The sequence below is a fragment of the Thermobia domestica genome, chromosome 10 (assembly GCF_964235325.1).
Source record: "Thermobia domestica chromosome 10, izTheDome1.hap1.1, whole genome shotgun sequence".
Classification (NCBI taxonomy): Eukaryota; Metazoa; Arthropoda; class Insecta; order Zygentoma; family Lepismatidae; genus Thermobia; species Thermobia domestica.
In genome coordinates this window covers 140,939,459-140,960,867 of record NC_137463.1, presented here as the reverse complement: position 1 = coordinate 140,960,867, position 21,409 = coordinate 140,939,459, and the positions used below count along the sequence as shown (strand labels likewise).

General features: G+C 36.5%; 1 protein-coding gene and 1 long non-coding RNA gene across 3 annotated transcripts in view; one reads left to right on the top strand and one right to left on the bottom strand.

Moving 5' to 3' along the window:
- Window positions 1-16,040, bottom strand: part of LOC145662749 (uncharacterized) — a 244,977-nt gene extending 228,937 nt beyond the window's left edge. The window contains exon 1 of one of the 2 annotated variants that reach the window (XR_014127093.1): window positions 15,691-16,040. This is a non-coding gene — a long non-coding RNA (uncharacterized LOC145662749). Of the gene's footprint in view, window positions 1-12,502; window positions 13,115-15,690 lie in introns of those variants that run through there. The other variant, XR_014127094.1, reaches the window with a different exon arrangement.
- Men-b (NADP-dependent malic enzyme b, mitochondrial) overlaps window positions 1-21,409 on the top strand; it is a 1,138,140-nt gene that overhangs the window by 286,677 nt on the left and 830,054 nt on the right. The gene's annotated exons all lie outside the window — the stretch shown is intronic.

Below are 21,409 nucleotides of genomic sequence, written 5' to 3'. Positions count from 1 at the left end.
ATGTTCAAGTATGGCTTCTAGGCGAGGTATGGCTTCAGGTATGGCTTCTAGGCGAGTGCACAGAAAAGTGTAGCGAACGGACGGACGAACTGATGGGCATGTATCGAAAAATAACTTTTTCGGTGTTAGGGGCTATAATAGTGTAAATTCGTTGAAATCTCAAATTTGATTTTTTTTTCGAACACCATACTTTCTTCTCTCATTTGTCACTTCAAAGTAAAAGGAACTCAGAACTACAGATAAAAGACACCTACTTTTACACATAGACATTTATTGATTTAAAACTGTTTTAGTTTGTGTCATTTCACTTCCAATTGAAAGGTTTTACAATGATTAACGGCATACCAATGACGAGACGGAAGTTTTGAGAAGTAAATGCATTCAGAAGTCTAGACTGCATTACAGCCTGTTTTTATTTCTGCAATTGTTAACAGCTGTAATTTCGTCCAAACGCTACATGAAATAATTCTTGGTTGACGTCATTGTGTTACTATTTTAGTATTGTTCTCTTCAGACTTGGTTGAAGTTTTGTCTTAACGGTTATACATTTTTTCTTTCTTATTTCATCGTTACACATAAGAACAAAATGTTATGGTGAGTGGATAGATTCGAACCTATGAACATTGAGTTTATATTCTTCCAACACTTTACCAATGGACCAAGCTTTGTCTTCACGTTAACGCCCGGTTACAGGGTTTACTATGATTTAAATAAAATGGCTGGCTGTTAGAGTTCCCTGCTCACATATTTCGATAAATAATTTTCATTGCTTCGTAGATACGTAGAGCAATATTTAGATACACATTTTAGGAGAGTGAATTTTGGTGTATATAATAATTTCATGCCAAGTAAAAGCTAGATAAGTTTTGATAAAATGTTTCATATGTAGTTCTCAATAATAAGCTTGCTGTTCGGAGTGAAGTTCCAAGGTTCAGCATTGCCTAGCAGTTTTTGCTATTTATATCCCTTCTAACAATATTGGCAGTGGACAAAAGTTAGCCAGTGTTGAAGATTTTTGCTCCTAATTTAGTTATTTTACTTATTTAAGGAATATATTGAAAATTGTCAGCAGGCACGTATGCAGTAATTTATTTCGGGAGAAGTCTGACTTCAATATTGGGATAAATTATAATAAAATTTAAAAGATAATCCTTAAATTTACGCTAAATATACAGAGAAGTTGGGATTTCAGAGGGGAGTCCGGACCACCTGGACCCACCCCTAAATGCGTCCTTGTTTGTCAGTAACGTTTCCTCATTTTGAAACCCTCAAAAACTTCGGATATATAAAGGAAAACGAGTTATTTTCGATAAAATATCACTTCAGAAGACGCGACAGTTTTATTGCACATGGTGGTATCCCAAGTTCACAAGGGCAAGAATTCATTAATTTTGATTCTCTGTCATTGTGAGCTATCGAAAGGTTAGGTTTGTAACATATTACTCCTACGAACAAGCATGACTGGCAGATAGGAATACTGAACACAACTCCAGAAAAATGCATGCTGAACTTACGTTTATAGCTACGCTTTGGTGATTTGCCCTCAAGGTCAATCGAGTGGTAATTCAGTTCCGTCTCTGTTCTTAAGCCATGTTCGTATTACTTCGAACAGTTTTGATAATGAAAAGCATGCCTCTTAATATAACAGACTTCTTTCGCGTAAGAAATCGAAACTCAGTTGGTCAGAGCAACTAGTCTGTAAGAATTAGGTTGTTAGTTAGTTAGGAGCCCAGTACGAGTAAGGGTTTTTATTACTATTGTTTTTATCTTTTTTATGTGAGGAAAAATCAAATTGTGACATCGCGATATCAAATGTATTTGATTAGATAGCTTTGTCTTAGCTAAACTTTAAACATCAGTAACCGTCGAAATTATTTCACCAACTGATCACTTACTGAACATTTCAAACACGTCAAACCAGTGGCATAACATGAAGGTTAACCTCTCCTCCGCAGTCCTTAGTTATGCGTCCGTACTTTCAAGGGCGGACTAAGGGCCGGGCGACTGCCCGGGGCGCCAGAGAAAGAGGGGCACCAAAACGAGCCTCAAAAAGTAAATTTTATAATGTGCTTTCTACTGACGTTTTTGGTTTATATTCTTGTAAAGTAGTGGCAATTATATGATCTTTTTCCATTTCACTATGGAAGAAGAGAGTTTCATAGTACTAAGGAGGCTGTATCGAAAAATTGAGAGATGGCATGTAGAATAAAGAGTGCCGGGAATTAAGTATTGTTTGTTTGTTTGCTTGAGTTTAGCGTTCCACGGTTATGCCTTAATGGGCTAGGGAGATGTGGATACTAATTATAGTGGAATCCGAACCACTTTTATCGTTCAACAGTAATCCACCGGGAATTGGACCCGGTACCACAGAAGGCAGGCGTGCTATCCACTAGACCAGGGGTGTGGAGTTGGTATTGTTTATAGCGGGCCATATTCTGTGTGAACTTTTCCTAGGTAATGGATTTCTTTTTGAAAATGCGTTTAAAACAAGGGCGTCATTTAGGGAGGGCAGGGAGGGGCATTTGCCCCCCGTGAGTTTGAGATGTATATAGATTTTATCATTAGAATAGTAGTAAATCAGTGAAAAACGCGAAATTTTACTTATATCAAGAGGTCTTGCCCCCCCAAGCAAAATCTGAAATGACCCTCCTGGTTTAAACTATTAAAAACACTATGATAAAATGTAAAATATAGGTTACTACTAGGGGAAGGGCGCCAAAAAGTCACTTTGCCCGTGTGAAAATTTGGCCTGCTCCGCCCCTGCGTACTTTCTGTATATTTTTTGGCCTTGCAGCTTGTGCGGTCCCCACGCCACATTGTTGCGGGGGCGCTATTTACGCCTACCCTTCGAACGTAATTCAATAACTGTTTAAGAAATTCTACCATCAGCGTGAAAACGGGAATATATTTTTCTAATAGTCCCATAGAACTTTCATTTAGAATGCCAGATGCAATTTTTCAGAGTGGGCTCTGGCTAAGTAGAAGGAAGATCTGTTTCCTAAGTAAGTTCCTTTCAGAAAGTTCGCTATTTCTTTAACAGTGATGTAAATAAACATACTCATCGTTATTAGCTCGACACCAAACCATCCTGGACAAATCCCTCTAGAACAATGATCGGCAAAAGTTATTCTGCATAATTTTATAAGCGACTCAAGGGTGAAACACTTGTTAACGAAAGCAATGTTGTGTATATACTGCCTTGTTTCTGACAAAATATAAAGTCTTTTGTAATCTTTAGACACGTTTCCTATTCTTTTTGTCACCCTTGTTTGTGTAGGGAAGCCTCAAACAAATAAAGAAGAGGTAATATTACAGTTAAGGGGCGCTATAAATATATTAGGTATTTCCTTTGTTACCTAACCATAACGGCCTAGAGTCGTCTTCAGTAGAATAAAAAATGCTACGTGATATTACATTCACGAAGGAGGAAAGGATGCTCTAAATATATTTCTTATTCATTTTGTCTGCCCTGCTTCTCAGAAATTATATACCTTCTGTTGGAGGGTGCTGAAAAGAGAGGAGGGGAAATAAAACGTCGTGCCCCCTCATACATTTTAAATTTTGTGACGTAGTTGCTCAAATTATTACTAAAGAAAGCACTTTAAACTAAGATGTGTAAAGTTACAACATTATGTAAGGGTGGCATATTCATTAATAATAATAATAATAATAATAATAATAATAATAATAATAATAATAATAATAATAAATATGAATGTCTTTGGAGAGCCGAAATTATGTGAGACGAACAATGATATGTAGAGGTTAAAGATGGGTGGTCATAGAGGAGAAAAAACCAGGATTTTTCTCTCTCTGACTCTCTAACGTTAAGATTATGTGCTGAAGGTAAGAAGCATCATCATTCTACAATAGGTTGCTTTTACGTAGAATATCTATTACTTGAGTTCCCCTCCTTCGGGCAACTTTGCTTATGTAGTAAATTCAAAACAATTTCAATTTAAGACAAATATTTATAGAGAAAATTAAACATTTAATAGGGAAATCTGTTACCCAAATATCCAAACACGTAGATAGAAGACTATGTAGTGAGAAACATTGTGAAACTATAAAATTCTCCAAATTAGAATTAACATTTACTGGAAAACATTCGTTATGCATCAGTGAGCACAGGGGAAATAATTACGAATCTGTTTGCAAACAAAAATTAGAGACACTAATGCAAATGCGACGATATTTTCTCTTTTTTTTTTTTTTTGGGTATCGTCATGAGTTTTACACATATGTTACAATTTGATTCTTTCCCAAATAAAAAATAAATAAAATAACCTTAGTGATAAAAATGACAATAGTACTTCCACGGGATTCGAACCGTCTACCTTCGGTATTCAAACTCGTTGCTTTACCTAACTGAGCTATTTGCTCTCTTACGTAAGCTGAACCTGTTCTACAGTAAAGACGATTTTTCATTACGATTGGGCTAACAATTCGTCTTTTTCCATAGGTAATTTCCACTATTTGCACTATCTATACGTTAATACTTAGCATAGATTCATATATTTGGAGTTCGCTGATAATGCATATATAAGATATACTAGAAATATTTCGTTAAAATTTTCGTTTGTAGATCTAATCCACGCTTCTCTCAATGACATAGATGTCGCTGCTTCGTGTTGAACTGCAGAATTCCCTCGCGTTCTTGAAAATTTCCCACTTAAGCAGAGTTGGTAATTCTCGAGATTTCTGTCGATTTAATGTTTTTTGCTTCTAATTTCTTTATTTTAAGCTAATATCTAACACAAATATTAAAAACGGGTTTGTTATTAACCTGTCTTGCTGGGGAAACCTTCCGAAATTTCGAACATATAAAGAAAACGGAGATATTTTCAAAAAACTTCAAAATAAAGAGACGCGTCATTTATTTTGCTCATGGTAGTACAAGAATATTTTTGATTGAAATATATTGGATCCTTTGATCCAAAAATAAGATTGAAATATCACAATAATCAGAGTTATCGTTAAATAATGTGTTTATACATGTACGTACACATCTGAATGTGTATGTGAGATATATTTAGCATGTCAATGTTGATGATCGTTTGTTCACAAATGTTGACATAATATTTTCATTTGTTAAAGATTTCTAAACATTTTATACCAAAAACAATAGGGGCGGTGCTAATTTAAAGCAACTTGAAAATTTTCGCGAATGAGAAATACTACGTCTATCCGGAAAGTAATGTCACTAAGTCTACAAATATTAAAATTATTTATTTACATAATAATAAAAATAATACTTATACATCAAAATTCTCCACAATATTGTCCTCCTACGTCGATACATTTTTGCCAGAGGGATTTAAAATCTGCGAAGGCATCCTGGAAAGCCTGTTCACAAAGTGCGTTTAAAGCCATTTCACAAACTGTTTTCACATCTTCAATTACTGTTTAATGATGTCTTTTCAGGATGGATGTAAAACGAGGAAACAAAAAGAAGTTTGCAGGAGCAAAGTCGGTACAGTAGGGTGGGTAGGACAGCGTTGTCACATTAGATTTGGCCAGGTAGCTGGTCACGATGAAGGCGGTGGGCTGCCGCGTTGCCATGATGAAGCTTCCAATCACCGCTAATGTCTGATCTGACGCGCTGGATCCTTGCTATCAATCTTCCTAGGACTCCTACGTGAAATCTGCAGTTAATAGTTGTCCTGGGAGGTACAGACTCACGGTGGATGGTCCCCTGATGTCAGATTGTCCAAAAAGTGAGGATCATTTTCACTCATTTCCAAAACGTCTTGACAAATTTCCACTCGGCGAGATTTATAGTGGTCGATCAAAATTCTTGAGACAAACTTCGTGTACACTTCCTCATGTGCAAATAGTTGGTCACAATCTCACGGAAGATAGTTTTTGAAACATTTAACATGTCGGCCTTTAAACGAATAGAACGAACGACGGTCTCTTTAAAAGTTCTTTCAGATGAGTCACGTTTTCGTCCGTCGTTTGAGTAAGTTGACTGGCGTCCATCGCGGGCTTCGTCGTCGACCTGTTCATAGCCTTCCAGAAAAGACTTATACCATCTATAGAATTGCTTTAGATAAACACTCATCCGCAATGGTCTATTGAACCACTGAAAAAGCGTCTGCTGTAAACTTGCCGAGTTTCACACAAAACTTGATCGCGTATATCTTTTTCCAGTATGCGCTACATCACGACTTATACAACAGATGAAACACTTTTACGAAATCACCAGTCTTTCATCACTGGGACAACTGAGCAAGCACTCGCTAGGTAGTTGACTTACACCATCATCAATTCCAGCGAATAGAACGCATTGCAACGTACAATCACTTCTCAATAACATGTATGACTTGTAGAGAGGTTTTCTATAATCGAAATTCACGCTGTGAACTTTACTTACAGTAATTTAACAACTAAGTTCTATATTATTCAATGCTTCTGTTTCTGAAACTGATCAGCAAATCTTGTAAATTGACCATACAGCTGACCGTACTATACTACTAAACATCACCAAATACTTAACCTAGGAATTTCTAGACCTGTCCCGTAAAAGGTAGAACCTAACGTCATAAGAGATAAAATTCATATTTCACAAGGAATCAATCTTACTTGTACACTTCTGTTCACAAAAACCTAAACTGCCTTCCAGAGATAATTACAGAGTTGAACCTAGATACTTATATCTCTCGGATCGCCTTAGGAATGTGCGTATTCTCTAATAGAAATACACCATGGACATTCCCATAAATTAAATATTCAAGAACGTTTAAAGTGAATTTTTAAAAAAAAACATTTGGGTCTAGCTGGGTTCTTATAATTTAATTTCAAATCAGAGACGAATCCCAAGAGGAGAAACTGAGTACGAATATTTTCCCTGAATCTATTCTTCTTGTGCGAACAATAAGTATTTCAGCTAGCCTTTCTGTATGCTTTCTATATTGCTTTCTGTTGAAGGGTATACATGAGAAAGACTATAAATTCGTATATCCTCATAAGTATAACAAACATAAACAAAGGATCTACATGATTTGTTTTCGATTTCGGAAAATGGGTTCTGCCAGGTTCACGCACGTCATGGATGCCTTTAAGAGCATGTTGGCATGGTTTGCAGTTTATGACCATACTCATTACTCAAGATGGGGTGTTGTATCCATAGCAGTTATTACACATCTTCCCTACATAGCACCGGAGGTTTATAAGGTTTCTTAGTTGGTGATTTTGTGGCTAAAGAAACGACATAAAACTTGAGTCAAGTACTGTTTGATCTTTGCCTAGAACATATAAACAAAACTGGAATGTTCTGCAATAAATATATGCATCGTTGTAATGGAGTAATATGTTGAAAGTAGCATGAGCATTTTATGTTCGGATATATAAAATGTCAAAATCAACACTTTTTTACATCACCGTTTATAAAGCTCATTTTTAACTTGTCAGATTTCCTAGATAAAACAAATGCCTGTGTTTGTGTGCAGTACCTTACAGTGTAGTGAACTATATGCACCAATAATGTAGAGCTTTTTACACTTTATTTGCAGGATTTATGGCAGGTTAAAATTGGTATCATTGTAAGAAAGCAAACTGTAACAAACAACTTCTGTGAATTTCAAAACCCTTATGTATTTCCTTCCATTTTAAGTCATTGCCTTTGTGAACAGGTGTCGGCAGTCTTTCAGGTTTAGAACGGATATGGAGAATATAAGTAATTTACTTTCAGAGTCCATCTCCACTCTGGATGAGGACAAAATCAATTAGCTTCGTGTAAACCTCGTGCCAAGACAGAAGTTGTGTTGAACATGTGGTAGATGTGTCAGTGTCAGAAACAGCATGATGATGATAAGTATGATCCCAGCTACTCACTGTTTAGCAGGAGCAACTAGACGTGTCTCTCAAATTTGTAGACTGCTCACTACTGAAGAACGTTAGAGAGACAGAAGGATACAGCAAGAGAAAAGTGAAGGAGGTAACAGATGTCGTACAAGAGAAAATAACAGACGTTCTTGGAATACCGGGCACTAGTTTCCCTACTGAAAAGACATGTGACAGGTGTGCTGATTTCTCTATGCTTATACAGCAGCTTGTAGAAAAGTATCACAAAACATTTTTCTATAAAGAGAAAGTCCAAATCTTAACACTTGCTCCTGCATCTTGGAGTATCAGAAAAACTTCGCAGAGTTTTAGGGCCTCATAGTAATTACTGCGAAAAGCAGAGAACTTAAAAGATGAGAAAGGAATCCTATCAGTTCAAGAGCAGAAACCTCGGAAAATAACTCCCCAGAAAACAATGAATGAAGTAGTTTCATTTTATGAAAGCGATGGGTACTTCAGAATATGTCCTGGAATGAAAGTGTATGTATGTGCATACAGATGAGGGTAAGGTTCAAGTTCAAAAAAGGCTACCACTAATGAATATACATGAAATATGTTAAATGCAAACAGAAACCACAGTTTAAAATTGGGTGTGCAAAATTTTGTGCCTTAAAGCTGAAGTGGTGCATTACAGTTAGGGCAAAAGGCACTTATTCAATGTGTGCAAGTCAATATCAAAACATGTTACTGATGGTCGATGCCCTTCCTGGATCAGGACACAACTACAAGACACTGCTGAACATTGCAGTGTGTGATGCAACGAACAGACAGTGTATGTTATATTACTGTGGCAACTGTGGAAGGAAGGAGGCTGTGCAAGATTATCTAGTAAACCGTTTTGATGATCACTTACTTTAAGGTGATGACTGGGTTAAATTTAAAAACTGGGTTCACACAGACCCGTTGAAATTACAAACCCTACATCTCTCTGTGAATGAGTTTTGTGACACATTGACTCAGGGAATTGATAGTCTTAGATAGCACCATTACATATCCAAAGCTCGAGCTGCATACCTGAGTAACATAAAACCTTTACTTCAGAAAGCAGAGCTAATTGTTTTACTGGATTTTGCCGAAAATTACACGTTCGTTATACAGGACGAGGTTCAGGGGTACCATTGGGAGAAATCCCAGGCAATTGTGCATCCTTTCGTTGTGCACCATAATGATAACGGAAACCTGCAATTTATCGTTTTCTGTTGCTTATCAGACAGTTTGCAGCACAATGCTACTACTGTCTGTATATTCCTAAGGCATTTCATGACACACCTGACACAAATCCTTCAAGATAGGCAGATTGATAAGACAATTTAGTGATGGTGCTGGATCACAATATAAAAATTACAAGAATATTTACAATCTATGTCAGCATGAAACTGTCTTCGTAATTAAAGCAGAATGGCACTATTTTGCAACATTCCACGGCAAAAGCCCATGTGATTGGTGTAGGAGCAACTACAAAAAGATTGACAACCAGAGCCAGTCTTCAGTCACCTACAAGACCAATTGTTACTGCACAGGGGATGTACGAATGGACTGACAGCAACATTACAGGTATACACTATTTTTATGTGTCTGCTGAAGATATCTCGAGGGAAAGTGAAGGCATGGAAGAGACATACCAACTTGAAGACCATTCCTGGAAATCGCTCTCACCATGCATTTATACCAACTGAGGCAAACACAGTCCTTACGAAGATAATTTCTGCAGACGAGTTTGGTACCGCAGTGTGTCTGGTGGAAGCAAGAGAAAAATGGCAACATAAGCTTCTTAGTAGTGTGTATGCTGGATGCATGTATGACACAAGTGGTACGTTGGTATAGTCAACGAAGTGTCATGTGAAAATAAAGATGTACGTGTGAATTTTATGTACCAGCTGAGTCCTCTGTGCTGTCATGGCTACTGCGGAAAGATGAAGACTGGATACTATTCCATGATGTTATCTGTACCCTGGAAGTATCTTTATTACAAGGTGGCAGTGGACGAACATACAGACTGGATGATAATAGTTGCCAAAAAGTACTAGCATGTCTTAAAAAGTAAAGAAAGGTATGTTGTTTTGCAAAGTGTTAGTTCATATAAGTTTCCACAATTTGAAATCATTTCTGTTTCACAACATGCACGTATTATTTGCTTACGTAACCTGTTTCACAGGTTTATTATGTTCCTTCTCACTTTGTGTGCATGTTTCTTAATTTATTTGAACGCTCAATTTCTTATTACTAATACAGAACTATACTATTTTGTAACAATTAATTTCATTGTGCACAATCAGTGTAAATGATTTCACCTGGCGCACACGTACCTCTTTACTTCAATTCTCCATATCCGTTCTAAACCTGAAAGACTACCGACACGTGTTGACAAAGGCAATGATTTAAAATGGAAGGAAATACATCAGGGTTTTGAAATTTACACAAGTTTTTGTTACATAAATAGCAATGTTCATCCAAAATATCACGCTCATATTCAATTGTCAACATAGTTAAATAGGGCTCTGAAAAGAAGCAAAAAGTTTGCTTTCTTACAATGATACCAACTTTAACCTTCCACAAATCTTGTAAACAAAGTGTAAACAGCTCTGAGCTCTGCATTACTGGTGCATATAGTTCACTACATTGTAAGGTACTGCACACAAACAGGCATTTGTTGTTTTATCTAGGAAATCTGTGACACGTTAAAAACGAGCTTCATAAACGGTGGTGTAAAAAAGTGCTGACTTTGACAGTTTATATATCCGAATATAAAATGGTCATGCCGCTTTAAACATATCACTGCATTACAACAATGCATGGATTTATTGCAGAAAAAGTTTGACCCATGTAACATAATTAGTAACCGAGTTCTTGGTCTTTGCAAACTTACAAAAACCAGTGTGTTGAGCAAGTCACGACGCTGACTGCCTAACTTCTAGGCCAATTTCTCAGGAATTGGTAGCGGTAGGAAAATAAAACATTACAGACTTCCTTACGAGGGATGTAGGTACTTGTGTGCCAAATTTCATTAAAATCTCAGATGGTCACCTGATGACTGTTTGACCATGTAGCAATAAAGGTTTCGCCACTAGACCACCGGAAATGGGGCTACACGTCTAATATTTCTTACAGTGTAGCTTGCTGACATTGATTTCTCAGCACAATTGGTAATCAGCCGTAGCTAGAGATTTCGGCGCCCGGGGCGAAGAATTCGACGCTCTCTACACTCATCTTACCATATATATATATATAATATAAGAAAAGCAGCTTTTGTTGTTATGCTACGCTGACTTTTATTCTGTATGTGACCACATCAGTAGCATTTTAATTTCGATCTTTTTACGGTAAGAAATATTTTGTGAAATGTAATGGAAATTCAGAAGATCCTTCTTTGTAATTTCTAAATATTGATCAATGGAAGTGAAGAAAATCTTCAATGTTTGTACTTGTAACGTCCCCTTCCGTCTAATCACAGATCAAGAAATCCAAACCGAGTTAAACTTCTAAAAATAAAAATATTATTATAATAATAAAGCCAACTGTCAGCTCAGATCCAATCATTCAGATCAGCCAATCATTCAGATCCGACAGAGAGGACTTGGGTGCGCAGACCACATCCGAGCAACACAGCAAAACAAACGCGTCACGTCAAAAGAGATCACACAAAATGAACCAAATTTCCTGATCCAATATCTCAAACTAATCAAAATTAAGGTAAATCAAACATATTAAATAGAATAAACAAATCAAACACATCAACTCCTCTTTCAATAACAACTTTATTATAACAATTTGATAGATGTGTATTTCCCAACAACACGTTAGGTTGTTGCAAATACACAATATAAACAACAAATAAATTATTAAAACGCAATCCAGATAATCATTTATAGGAAGAACTTCTGGAACCTTCAAAATTAATTTAAATTAAATTTCTTCCAAACTCAATAATTTAGTTTTAAAAAATTCTTAATTCAAAATCCCGAGTGGTTTGAGTCCAAATTCGCGGAATTCCAATTAAACAATTTTGAAGTTTTTATTCCTTCAATATAAATTACAGTTACTAATCAAATTCCTTTCTTATCCAAACAAATTTCAGTTACTAATTCAATTCTTTCCATTTAATATCACAAATCCTTGAATCTATACTGGAGAATAAAATATTCAATCCAATACAAAATTCCATCAAATCGATTTATTTAAATTCAGTTTAATTTTACTTTCCTAAAATAATAACTCAATTGCAATTAAATTCAATAAATTTAGAAATAATCGTTCAGAGAACTTCTAAATATCAATTTAAAATCAAATTCTATTAAATTCAACTGCTGGACGTATGACTTATTATATTTCGCATCAAATTGTACTTGTCTTTTTTAAAAAGAAAAAATAAACGATACCTATCAGCTGTAACAAAAATACAAATTAATTTCTGAAATATTGGATCAGATTCGATGTAACATTGATAATTTTAGATTCACGATTTTTTACGACACGCAAATTTTCGAGAACGACCCTGGAATAATGAAAAAGAATTCAAACCTTCTAATAGCAAAAAATTGTATGAAACCAAAGTCGGAGAATTAGTAATATGCACCAAACAACCAATCAAAAGCCTCGATCGAAAAGGACAGTTTTTACCGACTAACCTACTGAGATTAACATAAATGTCAAAACTCACCTTTTTTGTAGTAAATCATTCCGTTACCTTTCCTGAGGAGATCCAATAGGTCATCAGTCTGTGAGTCGTTTAAATATAACCTCTCACGTTCAACTTGCAAATTTCGTTAATTTAGTGCCAATATTTCACTTGTTATTCAAAAAATTATTGCGTAAATTATCTAGAGGCCAAATGTTGAATAACTAACACTAAAGTAAATACTCTTATTAATCAAATGGCAGAAAAGAAAGATTTTAGAATCAACTTGCTTACTTTCACATGTACACTTCGATTTCCTTAAACAAAAGAAAACATCTTAATCTTTAATTCACAATAGAATCCAAATCTATTCAATAATTTGTTAACTAATATATAATATATATAAATAAACTGACAATTCATCCAGACAAAGGTTCAAAAGACACTTTCCAATGGGGACATTTACATACCCTCCCCAGAAGGGCCAACTGGATTGTATTTAAACTCGAAATTTTCACAATTTAGAGGAGAGATAATAATTAAATATCACTGTAAAACTTATCACCGATTCAAAGCACTGAATTAATTCACTATTGAACACTAGTATTGAAACTGGCACTAAATACAGCGAATTTGCCCAACATTTTCCCATTCACTCACAGTCACAGTACGTATATTCTGTCACGTTAGTCTCTTAACAGAAGATTTCGTGAAACAACAAAACACTCAAAACGAAATGAATTTCGCTCTCGAGAAGGCAAATCAAACCACGACTGAAATTAATTTCTTTCTTCCAATAAAAACCAAACAAAAATTAAACCGAAAATGAGCCATACTCCGAAAGCCGACATGATATCCACGAAGATTACCACGTCACACAGACACGACATACGCACCACGACGACTAGAGAGTGAGTTCACTAGCCCGAAAAAGACCAGCGATCACGCTCTCTTCGAGGAACAACACGTGCGCCTCCTAGCAACTCACGAAAGTAAAGTACATAATTCCAGCAGTGAATTTAAACCGATTTACAGGCAATAGTTCCATCTATCAATTATGCATTAACTAAACGTTTGCCTATAAAAAAAAACAACTAATATAAAATATATGACAAATTAATATTTCCTCAAATCATCTACATGGTTGCCAACTCCTCCAAATTTATCATTTTTTTATTTTTCTTTTTTGGTGACAATTCAATTTTTTCCTTTCTTCTGAAATAAATTCTTTAAAAAAATGGAATGTTACATACTTAAAATCCAAAATATACTTTGGCTACTAAATATGTCTGAAATTGTAGTAATTACTTAATTTCTTAATGAACGAAAGTTCCGAATTTAAGGTACTTATTATTAATTAACACATTAAAATACACTAACACGTACATACATAAAGTGTGTGTGTGTACTTATGTTTTTTATGTATGTAGATAGATAAAAACATCACACAACTAGACACGTATGCACAAGATAATATGCTGGCGATACAAGAAGCTGATGAAAAAATGACCCCAATAAGTTCCTCCAAATTGGAAACTTTTGATATGTCAATGAAATTTAAAAGTAAATCATTGGTAGTGATAAGTGTCTGAAAAAGTCGAACTTCGTTGGGCTAAGTTCTGATCCCTTAAGCCCCTATTCTACAACTACTTGAAGTTAAAAAATGTTATTGTTCCCCTCGTTTACCTTTATTTTTAATATTCCCGCGCAAACAGGAGCTTGAATGTGTCTCTTCACTCTTCTCACTTTCATAACTTCATTCTCACCGTCGCACACTGGGGCCAAACCAGGCAATTCTTAGCAAAACTCGAAAAATGAAGTAAAAGATTGTCTCGATATAATTTGTTATAATGAAACCTTAATAGTGTACACATAATATAATGTGCAGGAAAAGAAGTGATAGCAGATTACAGTGAACTCATGGGACGTGTAAATTTGGTTATCCGCCGAAGCCGGAGAGGCGTTGCTGAGTGACAGAAGATAGGAAATTGACTTTGAATGCGACTATATCTACATTGCGTATAGATATTCAGTGGCTGGTAAACATGGTGACACGACCGGCATGTATGTATCGTTTTGTATATTTAGAATGTTGATGTGATGTGTAGTCAATAATCATATTTGGAATGATGCTAATATCATTATCATATCCCTATGATAATCCCCTACTTAATATCATATTTGCAAAATGCTGTGGTCCTGAAAGCATATAAACTATGGTCAAACTTTTTTTGGGGGGGTGCGGTAATAGGGTTAACTTCATAATTCTTTATTCATCACTTATTTTACAGGAGCAGAGACCTCTACTCCCAGCCATTAGAGGGTTACGCCCTCTCTTTGGCATATACGGTCAAACAATAGAATGGCATTTTAGTAGAAAATATGGCATAATATGTCTGTGATTTTTAATATGTCGTAGCGGAAACATTGTTCTTGCTGTATGCAAAGAGAATACCTGCACATATTTACACTTTTGGAAAATATAACGCTTGAAAATGTTTGAGGAAAACCGCATTCTGGATGCAATGCTGCTTTTGAATTGAGCTGGGATGAATGTGAGAACAAGTGTTAGGTTATTAGACGTGTGATTCCCATGCACGCAGTGACAAAGTTTAATATAGATCGATTCTGGGAATTTTGCCCCCAGACCTCGTTTGGGGCTTCACCCCCACGACCTATCTTGTTTTCAACATCTAGTCATACTTCTCTGGCATTCACCAACAGAACCAAACTCTAGTCAAACATATTTGATTAATGGTAGCGACATTTTGAAACGCCAATGTTTGCTAAACAATCTATAGATCATAAGGTAGAATCATATTAAAAATGGTATTGATCAATTCAGTATTGTGTTCTTTGTGATTATGAATGGGGAGTGTGTGGAGTGTAACAGTGGGATGAGAATGTGGAAGGAGTAAGTTACACTCGCGTATGCAAAGTGGGGATTAAACGATATGGACCCTGCATACAATTAAAGGCTGAAGGCCAAAAGAATTTAAATAAATGTCGGTAGAGCAAATGATGAGTTAATAAAAATAAACAATTTTGAAAAGTTACGATAATTCAAGATGAGACTCTAAGTTTCAGGGCCCTCAGTGGTTGGAACGCAGAACCTGAGCGGAAATTACTCACTATAAACTTAAAATTATGTTAAGCAGATTCATGGAGTCATCCAAATCATAGTACACGGCCTGAAAAGAAACATGTCACATTAGAAATTTGGCACATACCTTTGGCTATCCTGAGCGTGCTGATAAAGGAAACTCTCCAGGTTAGGTTGGTAATCCTTTTAATAGGGATCATGGATCCAATTTGAAAATCGAACACTATACACAAGCACTCGCATAAGCGGATCGAGAAAGAAATATTTGATTTTAAACACTTTTGATTTTATGAGCTCTGATCAGACTTTTATACTTGTTTTAGTTCAGTGTTCGTGATCACTGTTCTTCTTTCATGAAGGCGTTCTCTTCATTGACGTGTCTTCGGGGTTGTCTTGTTTCTTCGACCACTTCCGGTCTTGGGAGATGTCTCGCACCATATATCTTGTCGCAGGAAATTCTGGACGGTGTCGAATTTCTCTCTGCTCCTTGGCTTCGGTGTTGTCTTATTGACCAAAGGCGGTCAGCAGCATCCGGTCCTCTCTCTACCGGGAAACATCAGGGATCTGTCGTCCCCAGCCTGGGCGTTGACCTCTGGTCTCGACACTGCCTCTCTGTGTTGAGCTAGCGGATTCCATTGGATATACACAGAATGTTTCACACAAAATAACACAAAATCCAAAATCACGAGGCACTAATTAAAATCTATTTACAACTATTTACAAGTGACGATGCAGCTCTCTGAATAGCACATTTTAGCACGAAGCTATTTTGCTCTGTTCTTCGCACTGTGTATTGAGGATATATGGCTGTGAAATACACTTATATGCTATACGATACGCTGAAACGTGTAGCGAGCGTGCATCATAGTTTGTCACATTAGCAATTCTCTATATACATAATAAATATTCACTGCCATAGATAAAAGTATTGTCACTCGCGTATAAATACCGAAATAATTATCGGTTAAGGCCAGGGCCGGATTTCCCAATAGGCCCGGTAGGCCCGGGCCTATGGGCGCAAGCTCCCAGGGGGCGCACGATAGAGAGAAAAAAAAATTAAAAAAAATATCTAGAAATAAAAGTAAATAGCCATAACTTAACATATTTTTTGAATTGAAAAAAAAATCAGGCTAATAAAGCATTCTGAATTTGAAGTTCATTGGAACAAATAATTGTTGGTAAAGTTAAAGATAAAATTGCATCGTGGAGTGGTGTTTAAGCAATTAACATATAGGCCTGATATATTTTTTAATGAAGGTTTTTAAGAAAGTAACTTTAACCAGACTAGGGGGCGGAAAAAATTATTGGGCCTAGGGGCGCCAAAATGCTAAATCCGGCCCTGGTTAAGGCACTATTAAAAGAGCATTGCTCGTTCTTTTCGCGAGTCTACAACTCGTCAAACCGAAAATGTCCTGAAGCTCAATGTAAGCTTGTTCGACGCTAACCAAGAACTGACCACGAGTCTTTGAACCACGTTGTTTTAAGCAACAGCAGATTCATTGTCTGTTCAAAGACTCGCTGCAGACCTGCCCACTTTTCAAATGCAAGGGTTGAGAGGGGTGTGGGTAGTTGCCCTTCTTGAGTAGTTCGGCTGTGTGACCTAGTCTTGGTCAACACCTACACTTTGACTCAGTTTCTTGATAATAACTTTTCACTCGTTTTCTTTATCTCTATGCTAATAAGTTCACTATACGGAGCACTAAACAAGCTTTCCAGTGATATCCAACATTATAGCTAATTCATTGGTTTTATATCTTAAATCGTAGCGCAAACACAAAAATTAACTAATTTCTTCTTCCATGCTCACGTTCATGTCACCCTCCATCCCTTGCTGCTATCTGGCGGCTGGCTCTCAAAGTTCCCACCTGTATGACTGAGAGGGGATGGGTGTGTAAACACTATGAGTTTTCAATGCTTTTTTTAACTTTTGAAATATTTAAATGTTAAATATACATATGACACTTGAAATATATGTTACAATAAGCTCGTATGCAGCCTCACAAGAGCTGTCATACTCCGAAACCTTTGTAATGATATAAAATACCTGTTGAGCTTTTCTCTCTCTCCTCAGGTTGGCGTCTGAAATGGGTTTAAAAAAAAACTATGGTACGTGGTCTGTAATCATGCAGCTTAACAGAACCGCGACCACTCTCAAGATATACATTGGTACAAGCCTTTTCATATTTATTCATACATATACACGAAGTACTATTAATTATTCAACGTAAATCATCCAGAAAGTTTTTTTACATATTAATATAAAGCATTAGAAATGAAGCTACTCATACAAACGACAGGGGTGACATCTTCAGGGATAAATATGCAGTTTTCTTCGACTGCTGTTGTGGCTGCGAAATTTTGAATTTCCTAGCTTCGCTTGGCCAGCAGGGATGTCGGTTAGACCAAGCCACGCCATCGATATTGAGGTTGTCAAAAAGGGGCGGAGCTAGAAAAAGTAACGCTAGAAAAAGGAACACTCATTCTTTTCGTCAACTCGTATGGACATGCGAAGATTTCTTGTACTTGGAGAACAATGTCTTCGTCCGACATTCTGTCTGCGTGGCGCATAGTGTCCTACCCTTAGACAAGGGACTAAAATCGCTACCCTATCTCTTTCTTATACTCTTAAACTCATATTCGTTACTGTTCTTGAAATCGAGATGGTAACATTGGCCTTGCTTGCGCTGCTAGAAGCATGCATCTATGCTCAAACAAAGGTTGAGCTTCGAAGTTCGCATTTCTTTTTTTTCCACTGTTCCGTCGTCTATGCGAAACTCCAAGTTTCCAAGTACTTTCTTCTCCTATGCTGTCCCATATACGAATATCTTCTAGATTTAATTTTATCTCTGCAGCATTATTGAAATAATCTCATCTTAATTTGATGTCACATTATCAACAAAGTACCAAACACTAACAATATTTACATACAAACTTAACCTAATTAATGTAGCTTCCCTCTAATCCTTTATAAAATATACTATTAAAGTAAAATAAACTTAATTAATTCAAGAATTACACATGTAAATGAGGCAAAAATTATATATGCAAATCCACAAATATATAAATTATAGTGTGCCTATCACATGATGCGTGCACAGAAGTGACATTGGAATCAACTGTAATGAGCCTCCGCTCGCTCCAACTCAAGAGTATTCCAATCAAGCCCTGAAATGAGCTCACGTAATTCACGATGCAATATATAAAACAACCTGAACAGGCTACATGTTTAATATATTTGATAATATATTCATATCGAGAACTTGTGATGAGATAATTTTTATATTGAAGCGTCCTTGCATCTTCATTGTCATAACGAATTCTCCACAACTTCGAAATAATTTTGAGAAGCAAGAACTTTTCTTCAATTTTATTACTCTCAAGTTGTAAAATGAATAAGTATACTTTTCCTTTAATGCGTAAGAATGTAAGACAATCGTAAATTGATAAATCAAAGCATATTGCCCACGTGTTTGTTTATGCCAATCATATAATCTGTTATATAATTTAGACGCGAATATAAGGAATGTTTCCATTTATGATGTAAAACTCTATGTTTTTGATGAAATAATGTCGAAACAACATTATTGTAGGCACTGCACACACCGAAGTAGTTGGATTTCTTTCAGTTTTCTGCTTAATATTGCCAATTCTTTTTTTTTTCTCTCTTTTTTTTCGCAAGAATTCAGTGCTTTGGCTCCACTGTGCGTCGTGATTAATCCGAATATGGGTAGGAAAACGTTTTGAAATGAGCAAACTCATCACTGTCAAAACGCCGAACACGACTTTGCTCGTTTCTGATTTTGAATATGCTCCTGCGAACACTATAAGTCATTATTTGGCACCTTGTATACCACATGTCATTAAGAAATCATCATTAATAACTCTTTAAGTAATAAGTAAAAACTTGTTGTGACTTATTTAAACTCTTGGTTTGCGAGCGAAGCAAGCAAGAAAATTTTCAAGAATTGGACGTATTTCATTGATAACCGATAGCAATATTGATCTGATAGGGCGCCAATACTTTCTGGGGGCGACTTATCTTTTATTCATGTCCAACACCACTTTTTCTATCTCCTTGCTCGCAGCGCCCGGGGCGGCGCCCCGCTGGTCTCCTCTTAGCTACGGCTCTGTTGGTAATTGAGGGTATTCGTAACGTTTACTAACGCTAAACATAATCTTGTTCGATAATTCCTGTGTCTAAAGGTACGTAACATTTGTGAACGCGATTTCTCCTAACGTATTGGGCCAAATTTCAAAACTATCATGTTGTTGCCATTTACGAAAAATAATTTCGCCATTAGACAGCAGAAAGTGTGACAGTGCGGCTGAATTTGCCAGTTATTCGTCCCTCTCAAAACTAAAGTGGACGTGTTTCTGGATTTTTCAAACAAACCCCTCTATTATGAGGTACAGGGGGTGGCAAATTTTAAATTAACCATCTGTATATTTATGTATCACCCCCTTGTATTTGTCTACGCAAACTGCCCACTATAATCTGCAATTTGAAATATAGGCTTTAGGAAATATAATTTGAAGTTCCACTAATGTATTATTTTCGGTTTTATTCATTTATTAGTTGGAGCTGACGCCCCTTTTAACCACGACTGAGGCTAAAATGATGAGACTACCGTTTAAAGTTGGATCCGAATTATACTAGTTTATTTTATCTGAGGGAAGTATCGAACCCGGAATCAGACAGAGCGTTCCGGAACAGTGTACCTAGGTATTTCCTGTACTTACGCTATTTTGTTTTGTTGATGACTTAAAATGTATATTTTCTTACTACTATAAGCACCTTTACAAGAAAACTACACATAAGGTCAGCACTTACTATTTATTTGGTCGCAGTTGCAAAATCCGAGAGTAGCCTTAGAGGCATTAGAAAAATACTTTCTCTATACAATTGGAAAATCATCGTCCCTCGTAGTTTCGATATTTTTCGTTATTTTAATATTTTGTCGATATCGATTTTCGATATTCAAATGTCGATACTTGTACCCAATAGCTCTTCAGATATGCAGAGCAGTAGCTAGACATTTCGGCGCCTCCTACGTTCACGTTATATATAGATATAGATATAGATATACAGGCTGTTAATGAACTATACCACAAACTGTAACAGGTGATTCCTCACATCAAAATAATAGAAAAAGCTCCTATGGACCTATGGCGAAAAGTGTGTAGTTTCAGAGCTAGGGCTGCCCAAAATCGCGAAAAAGCCAAATTTGAATAGGCCCTATTTCGAATTCGAGAGACTGTGGATGATGGTCTTTATCAGCGTAAAGGAAGCCACACATACATAATCCAAAAGTGCATATTTCATCAATTGTCAATAGTTGTAGGGAGTATTCCCTACAGGTTGTAATTCTCAGATATTTCAATAGAGTTTTCAGATATACCCTGATTTCAAGAAGAGTCCAAAGGAGGCAGGAGGTAAACCTCGACAACAATGGACATCCAGTGCTTCGGAGGGATGTCGGAAGTGTTAGGAACCGGCAGCTCCGACCATGTTTCTTTGTGTTCGGAATAACGTGTGATGATATGCATTTCGTCACGGTATATTTCACGATTTCTTCACTTGTAAGCATGAAAGAAAACATCGCACCATGCGTTTCGCGAGTACGAGAGACCGTGCTGCTGACGATCCTTAACACTTCCGACATCGCGCCAAAGGATTCCTTGTTCACTGCTATCAAGGCTTATCGTGTGCCTGCTTTGGACGAATCATAGGTTCAGAGCATATCTCAAAATTCGGTTGATGGCATGTCTTGGAATTTCATCCTGCAGGGAATAATCTGTACACCGATTGAACATTAATGAAATATGCACTTTTGGATTGCGTATGC